The following is a 13,710-nucleotide window of genomic DNA, read 5'->3' as shown; positions in this document are numbered from 1 at the left end:
GGTATAGTTACGCTCGGACTTGCTTAGAGAGCGACTTGCATACGCAACGACATGTTCTCTGGTATCCAAGCGTTGAACCAACACGGCGCCTACACCGACACTGCTAGCGTCTGAGTAAAGTTCTGTGGGAGCCAGAGGGTCGAAGTGTCGAAGAATCGGATGGTATGTTAAAAGGAACTTCAACTCAGAAAAAGCGGACGTACATTCCGGAGTCCAGTCAAATGGCACGCTTTTCTGAAGCAGGCACGTGAGTGGGTGCGCGATATTGGCAAATCCTGGGATGAATCGACGGAAGTACGAGCAGAGGTCCAAAAAGCTGCGTAGTTCTTTCGCTGAGTGAGCTTGCTTGAACGCCTCCACTGCAGCCGTTTTTGCGGGATCCAGCCGTATGCCTTCTTTGTTCACCAAGTGTCCAAGGACGAGTGTTTGGCGCTCTCCGAAACGACATTTCTTCGAGTTGAGCACCAAGCGTGCTTGGCTTAGGCAGTTCAGCACGAGGTCGAGGTGTGTGTTGTGCTCACAGAAAGTGCGCCCAAAAATCACAACATCGTCTAGATAACACATGCATACTTCCCACTTTAAACCACGCAGAATGTTGTCCATGAAGCGCTCGAAAGTTGCAGGCGCATTGCATAGTCCGAATGGCATCACATTGAATTCAAAAAGTCCATCTGGTTTAACAAATGCCGTTCTCGTGCATTGGAATCTGCCAATACCCTGACCTCAAATCAACAGACGAAAAGTAGGAGGCTGATGAAAGACAGTCTATAGCATCGTCAATACGTGGTAGTGGGTACACGTCCTTCTTTGTGATGGCGTTGAGATGGCGGTAGTCAACGCAAAATCGCCATATTCCATCTTTCTTCTTGACCAATATCACGGGAGCGGCCCACGGACTGCATGATTCTTGAATCACATTCTTATTTAGCATCTCGCCAACCTGTTCATTTATCACTGCGCGTTCCGAAGGCGATACCCGGTATGGCTTTTGTTGAAGAGGTCTATGGTATGCCGTATCTATGCGATGCTTTACACCAGAAGCAGGGAATGACAGTGGAGCCTGTAGCTGTGTGAAATCGAAAAGACCAGCATGTTTGCGCAAAATACTCACTAGGTCATTACACTTGTCGGTGCTAAGAGACTTGTCAATCATTGCCATTATGGAAGTGGCCCTGGTGTGTAAATGATTGGAATCGGGCTTATCGGGAGAATCACTGCTCTCTGCAAGGATGGCAAGGGAGAACACCTGATGCTGACGGATCTTATCAAGTTGTAAACCCTTTGCAGTAACAAAGGTTCATTGGAGCCGTTGATCACCCACAAACCAGTATGCCCTTGCACAACCGACAACATACAATAGGGTATCAGAACATTTTTCTTTATGCAGCTGAGGTGAATGGGCTCTACGGTGGCATCAAATGTTGTCTTGGTTGTAGGGGAACTGACGACAGGAACACACTTGGCAGACAAGGGTGGTACAGTTGTGTCTATAGACACGCAAAGGGTGCTTTCCATACAGGGCGGGCTTTCCGTAAATGCTACTGGAACATGTGAACCAACTGCAATCTACCCTGTGCGGCAATCGGCAGTGGCACCACAAAAACTCGGGAAATTGAGTCCTAGAATTACATCATGCGTTGAATGAAAGAGAACAGCAAAATCAGAAATAAAATTCTGGCCTCCCAAACTAACAGTCGCGGTGCAGATACCAAACAGGTTGTAAGACATCTCTGCTCACTCCACGAAACGTATCAGCACGGTCCCAACAGAACATAACCTTTCGTCCAAGAAGGAATTTCATGCTAGACTCATCACTGATATAGTTGCACCTGGGACCACAGACGCCATTGTTGAGACACCGTCGATTATCACACGAACGTTATTAGTAAACATGGAAATTACAGGAGGCATTTCTGTCGAAATCGAAGACTGTCCAGCGACCTCACCTCCAAACGCTCGCGCCGGCTAGTTTACCGGCGGCGGCGAAGAGTAGCGGCGCCTAGGAGATGTCGACCGATTGGAGTGAGGGGCTGGCGGGGGTATCAGACTTCGGTCAGAGGCCGGAGAACGGTGTCGCAGCGGCCTTGGTATCTCGTGGGACACGCTTCCAGGGCACGTTGGTGTTCGTGCAAAGCCAGACGGGTGGGATCTCAGTGAGCGGTCGTACCTCGGCGGCTGCTTGTAGTTGCAGTACCTGGCAATGTGGCCTTCGACGCCACAGTTGTAGCAGACGGGCAGGGGTCGTTCGCCGAACCACTGCTGAGAGCGCTCCGCTGTGTAAGGTCGCCTACCCGAACGGAGTGGAGCAGCTTGCTGAACTGCCCGCCTGTGTGGAGCGGGGCCGGTACGAAGGCGTCGGTCATACTGCTGGTCAGGCTCGAATGAGTCTCGGCGTGGCCAGGAATTTCCAGCTTCGCTAAAGTCCGTCGCACATACCGATGGTGGCAGATGAGCGAACAGCGCCGGGTAGTAGGATGAGCAGGTAGGCGGATGATTGATGGTGTCGTCGGCCAGTGTGTCTTGTCGCTGTAGCTCTTCGCGCACTATTGCCCCGATAGTAGCGGCAAGGTCGGCAGGCGGGCTTACGTCGACGCTGGCGACCGTTGTGACATTTGCCAACCTACCGAATTTCGGGGCAATACCACGGGTCTTCGGCTTCTCGAAAGTACGGCAGTGACGTTAGACGGCGGATACGGAAGTTAGGTCTTCCCTGCCTATCAAAAAATTGTAGGCGTCCTCTGCTATACCCTTTAAAAGGTGTCCGACCATGTCCTCTTCGGACATATACGGGTCTATGATCTTGCAGGGCATCAAAACCTCCTCTATGTAGGTGGTACACGTTTCTCCAGGAGTCTGGGCTCTTTGAGCCAACGTGCGTTCCGCGCTTTTCTTTTTCGAATCAGAGTCGCCGAAGCATTTCTTGAGTTCTTCGACGAAATGAACCCACGTTGTTAAGTAATCTTCGTGGTTTTCGTACCACATCAAGGCGGTTTCCGTGAAAAACGGCGCTACATTTCTCAGTTGGTCGGTGGAATTCCAGCCGTTGTACCAGCTCACCCTTTTGTAATGTGTCAGCCACGCATCCACATCTTCCCCTGCTCTTCCCGCGAAAGGGCGGGGTTCCATATAGCTATACCGAGGTGCAGCCGGCACTGACCTTTGCGTGGTTGAGGAGCCGTGACCTTCGCTTGTCATGATGGTTGTTGTCGGTGGCAGACCAGCAAGACGACGGCTCCGGCGAAGTTCAAACAGCTGTGGCTCCGTGGTTCGTCTGCGTGCTGTACCCAGCACCTCCACCACTCTGTTATGTTTAGTAATGTATTTATTACGCTGTGGCGTACTGGTAGACTTCAAGGGGTTGGTTGGTTGGTTGGTTGGTTCCTCAACATCTTGGCGCAACCCACCTAGGGGGCTAGGCCATGAATGGGACGGTGCCTTGCTTTTTAAATAATTCACTTCTTGAAAGAGAGGGTTGAATTAATTAGGTAATATAGGTAATAATAAAAAGGTGTTACATTTCAAAAGAAGAACCTTGAAAAGAAAACATAAACATACAAAAAAGAAAAAATATATACATAAAACAACTGAAGTTACCTATTTTTAGCATTCCATTCTTTTAGATTCTCGTAAGAAATTTGTAACAGCAGTAAAAACGCTCCTGTGGCTGAATCCAAATGCGACTGCGCCAAATGAAAGAATCACCGGGAGTGTCAAGTTTAAGCCCAACTTTCGTAGGGGTTCTTCTAGTAGATTTTCCCTTTGAGTTTTGAATTTTCGGCATGACAAAAAGAAGTGCTCCAAAGATTTCCTCTCATTACAATAAAGGCACAAAGGCGAGTGTGCCAGACCCGACCTGTGAAGGTAAAAGTTCAATGAGGGGACTCGACAACGCAGCCTGGTAATTACTATTTCTTCCTTCCTTGATGAACACCACTTGTTCTTCCAAGGGAACTTTAGCTGTGTGAAGTCTGATACAAACAAAGGGGATTTTTCAAAGTTATTGGCCGTTGTGCGTTTTTCAAAGCGTGCTGCTGTGATATATTCCGAAGTAGGCAAAATAGGTAAAACAGGACAATCAAGGGAAGATACAGCTAGTGCATCTGCATGCTCATTCAGAGCTAAACCTCTATGGCCTGGTACCCAAACTAGTCGGACGAGTCGCACATGTGTAGAAATGTGCGAGTAGAAAGTTTCTAAGGTACGCGAAAAAGTTGAAGAGCTTAATTAAGGCAAGGGGTGCAGGCCTATCGCTAGCTGAACGTCCTCTTCTCTAATCTGCCTGATGCTGTTCCCCGCCACCCACAAGCTCATACCCAAATCACATATGCAGTAACAATATGTTGATTTAACTTTGAACTGAGGTTTAGCAGCAGTGCACCAATTTTCCCACTCCTCTACCGTAGTGAAACCACATTTATAGTAGGGTTATTTGTAGACTAATGTACACCTATTAGTTCATGATGAAGAATTTGAAAATTTTCAATTTATATTTCAATCCACGTGAATTCAAATACTGTCGAAGTACAAATGTTTGCACAAGACAGTCAGTATCACATTTAGTTAGGGTGAAGACTGGTAAATATGGTAATAGTACGAATAACAAATGCTTGGGGCTCACTTGCTTAGATTTGGGTGCATTATAAAGAACTCCAGGTGGTCGAAATTCTGAAGCCTCCCACAGCTGTGGCGTCTCTCATGATCATACGGTGGTTTTGGGACATTAAACCCCATCAATTGTTATTGTTAAAATCACCAGGCTTGCTGCAGTGTAAGTATGCATTTGGGAAGTTGGAAAACATGCGAATACAAAACACTCGTGTGTAATATTATGTGCATTCACCTCATGGATTAAAGGGATCCTGAACAAAAATTGGCAAAACTGATGGAAACATAAAAATTATACTCTGAAGATGCCAGTGTTCTGGTAAATTAGGTGTGTTTCACCTATTTTTGAGGAGTGTGTAAGGAGGTTTATTGGGCGAACCAAACGGGCAGGTGGAAGATTCGAGATAGCAACAGGACGAGGAAGATGGAGGAGCTCGAGCGCCGATCTCGTGGAGCCTTACTCTGCGATGATGCTTGTTGTTCCCTTTTGTTGTCATCATTCCTTTATTATAAGTGTATTTTTTGGTGGATTGTCAATGGCTACCTGCGAGCTGTGACATCACCTAAGCTCATGCAGGGAGCATGTCGACCTCTTTCTTTTCTCCACTTCTCCCCCCTCAACAAAAGTGCTGAGGCTATACCCCAGCCGGGAGCAGTGTTCCCTGCCAGTGCTCTCCATCACGGTTCTGGGAACCGTAGGGGTAGCTAAGCCATTTTAGAAATGTGGGTGACTGCTGGTATTGTTGGTGTTCCTCTTTGCAGGGAATGTAATGTCACCACAGCACTGTCGCTAAGTTTGGAGGTTTGTGAATTTTTTTTTATATTCATTATTTTCCTGTTTCTGTCTGAAATGGAGGTTGTGTCTATCAATTTCAACACCCAACCTTCCAATTTGCCTGAAAATCCTGAGGGGCAAAAATTTTGTTTGGTATTCCTTTGAAGATCAGTTGAGAGCACTCATCTTGTCTTTTTCCACCCTTACAATTATATTTTCTTCCTCATGGTCATAAAGTGATAAAGGTATATGATGCACTAACTCGCCCAATCAGCAACTTGTCGAACTCGTGTATATGGCTGATAAAACTTTCTCAGCCCTTTGCACTGACCCCATTTCTCATAGATGGACACTGTGCATGTCCTCTTGATAAAAGTTTGTTAACGTGTGCCACCTGACTCGACATAAAAAGAAGCCCTTGTTAACTCAACGCCTCGATTAAATAAAGAAAAAAAAAACAAATTGATTTCTAAGCCTGACTTTCCACCCCTCATGGAACCTTATTTCCCTTATTTCGTCCTCTATTTATTTTTCTCCTTTCGATCTAGTTTTCTGCCACCGATACTCTAACCGTCTCTTATTAACTCCCAACACGGGCGTGTTGAGCTTTCTATTGTCTCTGAAACACAAGGCTTAATCTGGGCCTGCGCCCAAGAGTACACCTGCTGTGTGTACTGTATATCCACATTCAATTGGAGCATGCTTTGTTATTTCCTTATTTTCTTCACAGCATTTGCATTTTTCTTAATATCTCGCTCTATAACTGCGCTTTCTAAGGCAAGCCAATCTCGCTTAATACAGTAATGCACTTAATTCCCTTTTAATTATCATAGAATGCCTTCCTCCTTGTTTTCCTTTGCCCTTTCTCAACATTCTCTTACTGGAATCCTCTTTCTATTTTGACCCCCCCCCCCCCTCTCAGCCTTCACCTCGCCAAGAAAATCTACATTTGGATGCGGAAGCCACAGCATTATGGTCTCGCTTAATTTTGCAGTTATGCCTGACACGATCATCTGGAATTCAAATTCTACTGTAATATCGGTGGCAACTTTATGCCAAATTGGCTACTTTACGACCTTGTATAGTGATGGAAATTTCAGGTTGGCATCATGGCTGCTATATGACTACTTTCAACTTTAATTTTGGGCATCGACTGGCCATTTTTTTCTAATATTTAATAATAAAATAGCAAGGAAATCTCAAAGAGCCATATCATTCCAAGCTATTTTGAGGCTATCTGATGTTTTAGCTTTTTGAAAATGATGCTATGCACTGTTCAATAATGAAAACCATATAGATAATATCGCAGTTGTTCAATTCTACTGCAAATTTGACGCTCAAATCAAAACAACATGGACACTTTGACTACATTTAGCTTGACCTTGGGCTCCTTGTCCTGTGTACCTAACGGCAACCTTGGCTCTGAAAGTGTTTGGACTTTCAACAATCAGACTGGCTGTTGCTCTGAGTGGCAAAGCAAGACAGCCATTTGTAATGTTAAACGTAAGGACAGTGAAAGTTGTGAAACTACCACAGGGCGTTGATTCTAGAGTAGGACATCTATTCTCGAAATTAGTGAGCCAAAAAAGTGACTTTTGACGATTGCTAATGAAAGAAAGTAAGCTCTATCTCGGTCAGCCTCAAAAATAAAAATTTGTCAGTTGCAGACACTCAAATTCTGCCATATTGTGAAATTTTATAATGGTAGTGCTTCAAGTTCGTCCAAAAGGCTCGGCGTGGCCCATTAGAACAGTCCATCAGAGACGTAATCAGAGACTTGGTCGTATGACAGCCCTCTGGGCCGGTGTTTCCAAATGACAGAATTTAACAATGTTCAATGTCAGTACCTGTGGCGGAAAAAAATTTGGTGGAAATGTGACTAGCCTCTCCAAACCAACCTCTTCTGAAGCCGCTACCTCCTTGTGTTTTTGTCAAATGCCCCATGGCCTGCTAGTTCGAGGACCACAGGTGAAGGGAAAAATAAGATCGGTCTGAGCCGCTTCTTACCTGATACTACCTCCTGGTTAACCTCTCTCTCTTTACTCATTTAGTTCCTTTTAAGTGGGGAGCACTAAAGGGGAGCAGGCTACCTTATGCTGTCGTTTGGCATAATGCAGGCAGAACCACACACAGCATATGGCCATATATAACGCAGTCTTGCTAAAAAAAAAATGTCTTTGAGCACCTTGATGATGATTTTAACGCATATAGTGTAGCCATCCGTAGCACTTCGAGCGCGCGCTTGCGCTGAAGATGTCTTCCTCTTGTTGTTTTTAATGTCTTGATGTTGATACTAAGCGTGTTAGCCTAAGCCTCTAAAGTTATTGAGGGTCTTGGGCTAATGCAGTGAAAGTCATGTATAAAAATAATTTTAAAAAAGAGGAAGCAAGTGACGAATATGGAGAGAATAGTATTATATCGCTGCCGGGGCATGTTCTGACAGAGACAATGGGCGAGTTAGCGCCGGGGCACTGTGAAAGAAGTCACGCTAATCTGAGAACCGGGAGGAGACTATTTATTCATGAGAGAGCGTGCATTGACGCATAACAATGGTTACCAATGTAGCCGTTGTGTGGTGCCATGTGACACATTCCTTGCATTATGCATCTCAATAGACAAGGATAGATCAAGTGGTGCAGTGGCTCCATTTTCACTACGAGAGTGGGAAAAGGCTGAGAAGAGGGTTCCTAGTAGTACATCAACAGGACCTGATGGCATCCCAATTATGCAGATAAAGACATTGGGTCCCAAGTCTAAGCAGACTTTGACAGGCAGTGAGCAAAACAATAATCTATAGGGTCAATAATAATCTATATAAGCCCTTTACAGAACATTATCATGTGTTTGGCAGTACGTAGGCTTAGGCGCTAACTGATGGCTTGCAGCTCAGTGCCCGCGAGACCGAACATTATCTGGCCGCTCAGGCAACGCCTGATTATTCTCACACTATGGCTGGGATAAAGTGTACAAGACGTGTTGAGTGGTTTAATCTGTTTTTTATTTCTAAATATGCCCTAAACAACTAGCCCTTCATCAGTTATAACAATATTGCCACGTTCCATTTTTCAAGTTTGTTATCGCCCCAATACATTACCAAATTCTCAGCGCGAACCGCGCCTGCACTTTTCGAGAAGCTTCAGGACTGTAGTAGATCATTTCGATAATATCACGCCCATGCCGCGAACTGTACAGATTACTCTGTAACGTATACTTCATCACCAGCGATAACGCTAGAACATTCGATGGCACGAGTATAAATGCCAACGCACTTCGCCGCTTGTCAGTTGTTGATCGACGGCCGACGCTCCGGTCACTGCTATCTGTCCAAAACTGCGACTGTAGTCGGACCTTCTGTTTACTGGGCACAGGTTAGCCCAAATAAACACTTTATTATTTGACTCGCGGTGTGCTCCATTCATTCACGTCACGACCCGTGACAATATCTTCCATACACATCGCGCCTCTACCCTGCCCGTAGAGGCGCCAAACACCACCATTGGCGCTGTCGCTGACCGGGATTGACTGAAATACAGTGAACTCAAACGTATCTTAAAATTCACTCTTAAATGTAATCCAACACTGCTTTCCCACATTATTAGAAGCATTCAACAAGTTTTCTTATAGTCCACTAGAAAATCCAGTTGAAATGGCAGGTGAACCAATTTCGATGCGTTTACGAAGTGTAGAGAATTAAAAAAGGCCAGGCTAGTGACCGAAAGTGCAAAATAAATGCAGGTTAGCTGAAAAAAAAAATCTATTTAAATGACGCGCCGAAAAAAACACGTCAGCGGTGACGACGGCGTAGCAAAAATTGTCGGTGGCGGCGCGCCAACCCCTCGGTGCATAGGGAGCCTACATTATGGTGGCTAGAATTGAAAGGTGACGCCAGCGCCCGCATATTCGCCGAGCGCGCGGTCCTCGTTTTCAAGCGCCGCCGCGACGGCCACCACGGCGCTCCTGTCGGCATAGTGATGCGGGCGAAGCGCGCGCTCCGCGCTCTCTCGTCGACTCGCCGCTGGGTTCGCTGGTTCGCCTCTGGAAGCGTGTCTGGGTGTGTGCAGTTTTCCGCGTTGATGTCTCGCTTATGGCAAAATGTATTTAGTTGCTGACATGACAGTGTGAGTGCCGACCTTAGGATGAACTCCAGCACTACGAAAGCGAGGCAACGCCACTGCTTTGCTCCTGGCTGCACGAGCGGCTATGTGTCATCGAGGGAGCAAGGTCAGCGTGCTTCTCTTTTCTCTGTTCCCAAAGACCCTGCCCTCTTCGAAGCCTGGCAACGAGCAGTACCCCGTGCCGACAAGTCGTTGGACGTGAAGTCGGCGCTATGTGAGCTTCATTTCGACGAGCAGTTTATTGAGCGTTTTTACACGCATGTGATAAACGGCGAAACTGTTCAGATTCCCCGAGGGAAACCGGTGCTGAAATCTGACGCGGTGCCAACCATATTCCCAAATGTTCCTGCGTATCTTTCAAAGAAAGTGCCGAAGAAAAGGACGTCAAGAACATCCACTTGCGGCCTACCATCGAAAATTCGGCGTCAGGAACCAAGCACGTCTGCTTGCGAGGAGACAGCTGGCTCGTACAGCACAGAAAGCGACAGTAACCAAATACCTGTTCCGAATGTGCCCGCAATTCCCGACGTCCGCAAGTGTGGTCTTCCCAGCGCTTACTGGGCTCGACATCTAATTGCTGGAGCCGACAACGCCACGGTGTTTACAGTTTGCGCACTAGATGGTGACAAGTTGACTATTGACAAGTATGTGCTAATGACATCAGATGAAAACAAACTTCAAGCGACAGCTTTTGTGCAAGCCACAAAAATAAAGACCCTTGACATTACCGACATCGAAATGGCAGAAGAGTTGCTTCGCGACGTCGACTCCATGATACCATGCAGAGGGTTTGGTAAAACTGGTGAATTTGGAGTGAATTTAAAGTACAAGGAGAAGACTTTTGATGGCAGAACCTTCAGCCCATCTTGCCGTGGGGTTGCTCCAACGCCAGAAAAAGCCTGCCCACAATGCAAGCACCTCAGAAGACTACTCCTGAATCGTGAGTCCTACAGGCGAAGAAAAGGCAAAAATGTGGCCCAGTCCCAAAAGCTTTCATACAGGTTTAAGCTGCGAACAGCGCAAGCGAAAAGGAGTCGCCTGAGTGTCCTGCAGGCTAAATCACTCATCAAACAAATGAAAGAAAAGAATGCACGGAATGATTTTACAGCATTTGAAGAAGCGGTGAAGGCCCTACCCATTAAGCAGCAGCAACAAGTCAAGGCGTACTTTGCTGCGGCTAAAAGAAAATCCACGAGAGGGATGAAGTATGAAAGTGAATGGGCTCTAGAGTGCCTTATTATGTCCATGAAAAGCCCACGCCTCTATGAGCATATACGCAAAAACAACATCATGGCGTTGCCTTCTCGAACATCACTACGTCGATATCTCAAGCGTTACAGGAGTGGATTCGGCCTGAGCGAAAAAGTGTTTGCTGCTGTGGCGGAAAAAACAAAATCTATGGACTTGTTCCAGCGCCATGGTGGGCTGTTAATTGGTGAGATTAAGCTATCTGAACACTTGAGCTTGGGAACCGATGGCACCATCGAAGGTTTTGTGGACCTTGGGAAGTTCACACCAGAGAGTGAGCGCTCCGTAGCATGTGACCATGGCCTTGTAGTATTGTTCGTGCCTTTTACAGGCACGTGGCACCAGATTATTGGTGTGTTCGCATCACGCAGCAATGTGAAGTCCGAGACGTTAGGCAAAATAATCCTCGAAGCAGTAGTCATGAGCGAAAACGCCGGTCTGCACGTAGACTTTATCACCACTGATGGAGCTGCGTGGAACAGAAGCATGTGGCACTCATTCGGCATACACGGCAGGAAAGAAAACACAGTATGTAGAAGGCAGCACCCTACAGACCCAGAACGTTTTCTGCACTTCATCTCGGACTTCCCACACCTTCTTAAATGTGTGAGGAACATCTTTTTTCGAACGGGCGTGAAACTGCCAGAAGGCCATGCCAGTGTTGACCCTATTGACTATGCCCGGAAGCTTGATGAACAGCATGACACGACTCTCAAAGCCATGCCTCATATTAGCAAATCGGTTGTGCATCCCAATGGCTTTGAGAAAATGAGGGTAAATTATGCAGTGCGGCTTTACAGTGATGAAGTCCTCAGAGGCCTTTTCTTGTACAATGCAACCATCGAAGAAAAGCATGGGAGCACAGCGGCGACAGTCAGCTTTGTGGAAAGAATGAGAAGGCTCATTGAGGCCATGACTTCAAGGTGCAGTTCGGGTGCACTTAAGCCTGGAGGGATGCACGAGAAGTGCATTCAAAACTTCTTGACTTACCTGGACGATTGGGAAACAGCTGCTGGCTCCGGAGGTTTCCTAAGCCGCAGTACAGCCGAGGGGCTTCGTGTTACCTTATCAAGCACGCTACACCTTCTCCGCTACCTGACGATGAAGTTGAACTTCAGCTATATGATGACATGCCGCTTGAGTCAGGACCCCCTGGAGAGGCTGTTTGGAATCGTCCGACAAATATCTGGATGCAATGATCATCCGACTGCCTCCCAGTTCCTAATCTCGGTCAACACTTTGAGCTTCCAGAATTTGGCAAAACCACCGAAAGGAAGCAATGTGTCCTCAGGACTGCTGAGAAGTCTGCTGGGAGCTGACAACGGAAAGGACCTCACTCCTCGGAGGAAATTAGACGAGCTTCTTGACGTAGGAAACCTTGCCGAAGCACATGAAGTGCTCAATGAATACAGCCACGGCACCGAGCATGCAGACATGGTCGTGCAAAGCAGCGATGCCAGACTCATATTCTACATGGCTGGATATGTGGCAAGAAAAAGCGTTGCAAGCACCAAATGTGCAGAGTGCAGCCAGCAGCTCCTACAAGGCGAGAACGATCCATCTCCAGCTGCAGCATCCCTCACGGCTGCTGTTGACCGAGGAGGCCTGCTGTACCCATCAGTCAAGCTCAATGAACTCGTGACCACTCTCGAGAACACTTTTACCCACTGCTTCAGTGTTACAGAAGTCAAACCTGACAGCATCATGGACTTGGTTTCCTTCTTGCAGTTAAGAAAGCTTACACTTGTTGGCTGCCCTGACCACAGTATGTCCCTCACAAACAAAATTATCAAGTTTTATGTTCTTACTAGGCTCCACTTTCATGTGAAAGCCCAGAACAGCAAACGAAACGCTAAGCAAGAAAGAATGAAATTGCTGAAGCTTAGACGCGTGCTCTGAGTTTGATATTGTAACTTTAAGCTCTATTGATTTTTTTTTGCCGAGTGGAAAGTGATTGTATGCCTCTTATTACTTAGTGCCAAGCGATGCGCTGTCTGTGTGCAATGTTTCAATGTTTTTAACTACTCCCGAGCGTATGTAAATGTGCGTATTTTTTTCATTTTATTTTATTTTACCCTGTATTCCATGATGTGCAATAGATCTTCCTAATAATATGATGTGCAATAAATATTTGTTTTATTTTCCTCGCCCAGAACTTTGGTAATATTTTTTTTTTTAAAAACGCCGTCGCCTTGCACTCCAAAACACTGCAGGGATATGCGAACGAAAGCTTTAATTTGCGCAGATTCAACGTCACAGAAGTCTTGCAGCGGCAGCCAATTTCTTTTAATGCTTGAAATGGCGTTCTATCAGCCATCGTCACAGTGAGTTATCTGAATCGCCAATTTATCTGAATCATGCTTCAGCAACAGCATCTTTGAAAGGTCCGCGCGCTCAAGGCGCGCGCGCGTAACTAGCATCACCATTCCGCCGACAGCGCCACCGCCGCGCTGCTCGAAACGAAGGAGCGGCTCCGAGCTCCCGTTGGCGTCACCTCCCAATTCTAGCCACCATAGCCTACATGAACGGCCGTTTTTAGGATGATGTCAGCCTTTGACCAGTGTTGCCAATTGTCGGCCAGCAAAAATAGCTAGATGGCAACGTGAAAGTAGCTAGAAGTAGCCAAAAAATCCAACAAGGAGCTAAAAGTAGCTAAATGTTTTTAAAGCGCTTTTTTAACACATTCTGAGTGTACAAAGCATTCATTGACAGCTGTTTTATCTGAAAAGATGAAACGCAGCTCAGAAGTTATGTTGTCTTGGAGGCAACTACGCAGAACATGTATGCACGAATAATAAATGTGCTCCTATAGTTATACTGCAATAATTTATGGCTGGCGTAGTTTTCGCAATGCGTAAAGGCTTGCCCGCTCAGAAACGACGAGCTCCGAATGCATCAATGCTCTGTAAACCTGTTAAAAATGAAATTAATGGGCGTAACCAAAGGCCTAATCGAAACTGAAATTCT

This window comes from Rhipicephalus microplus, chromosome 10 (genome assembly GCF_043290135.1).
Source record: "Rhipicephalus microplus isolate Deutch F79 chromosome 10, USDA_Rmic, whole genome shotgun sequence".
Lineage (NCBI taxonomy): Eukaryota > Metazoa > Arthropoda > Arachnida > Ixodida > Ixodidae > Rhipicephalus > Rhipicephalus microplus.
The sequence above is the reverse complement of the archived record's forward strand: the minus strand, read 5'-3'. Positions refer to the sequence as shown.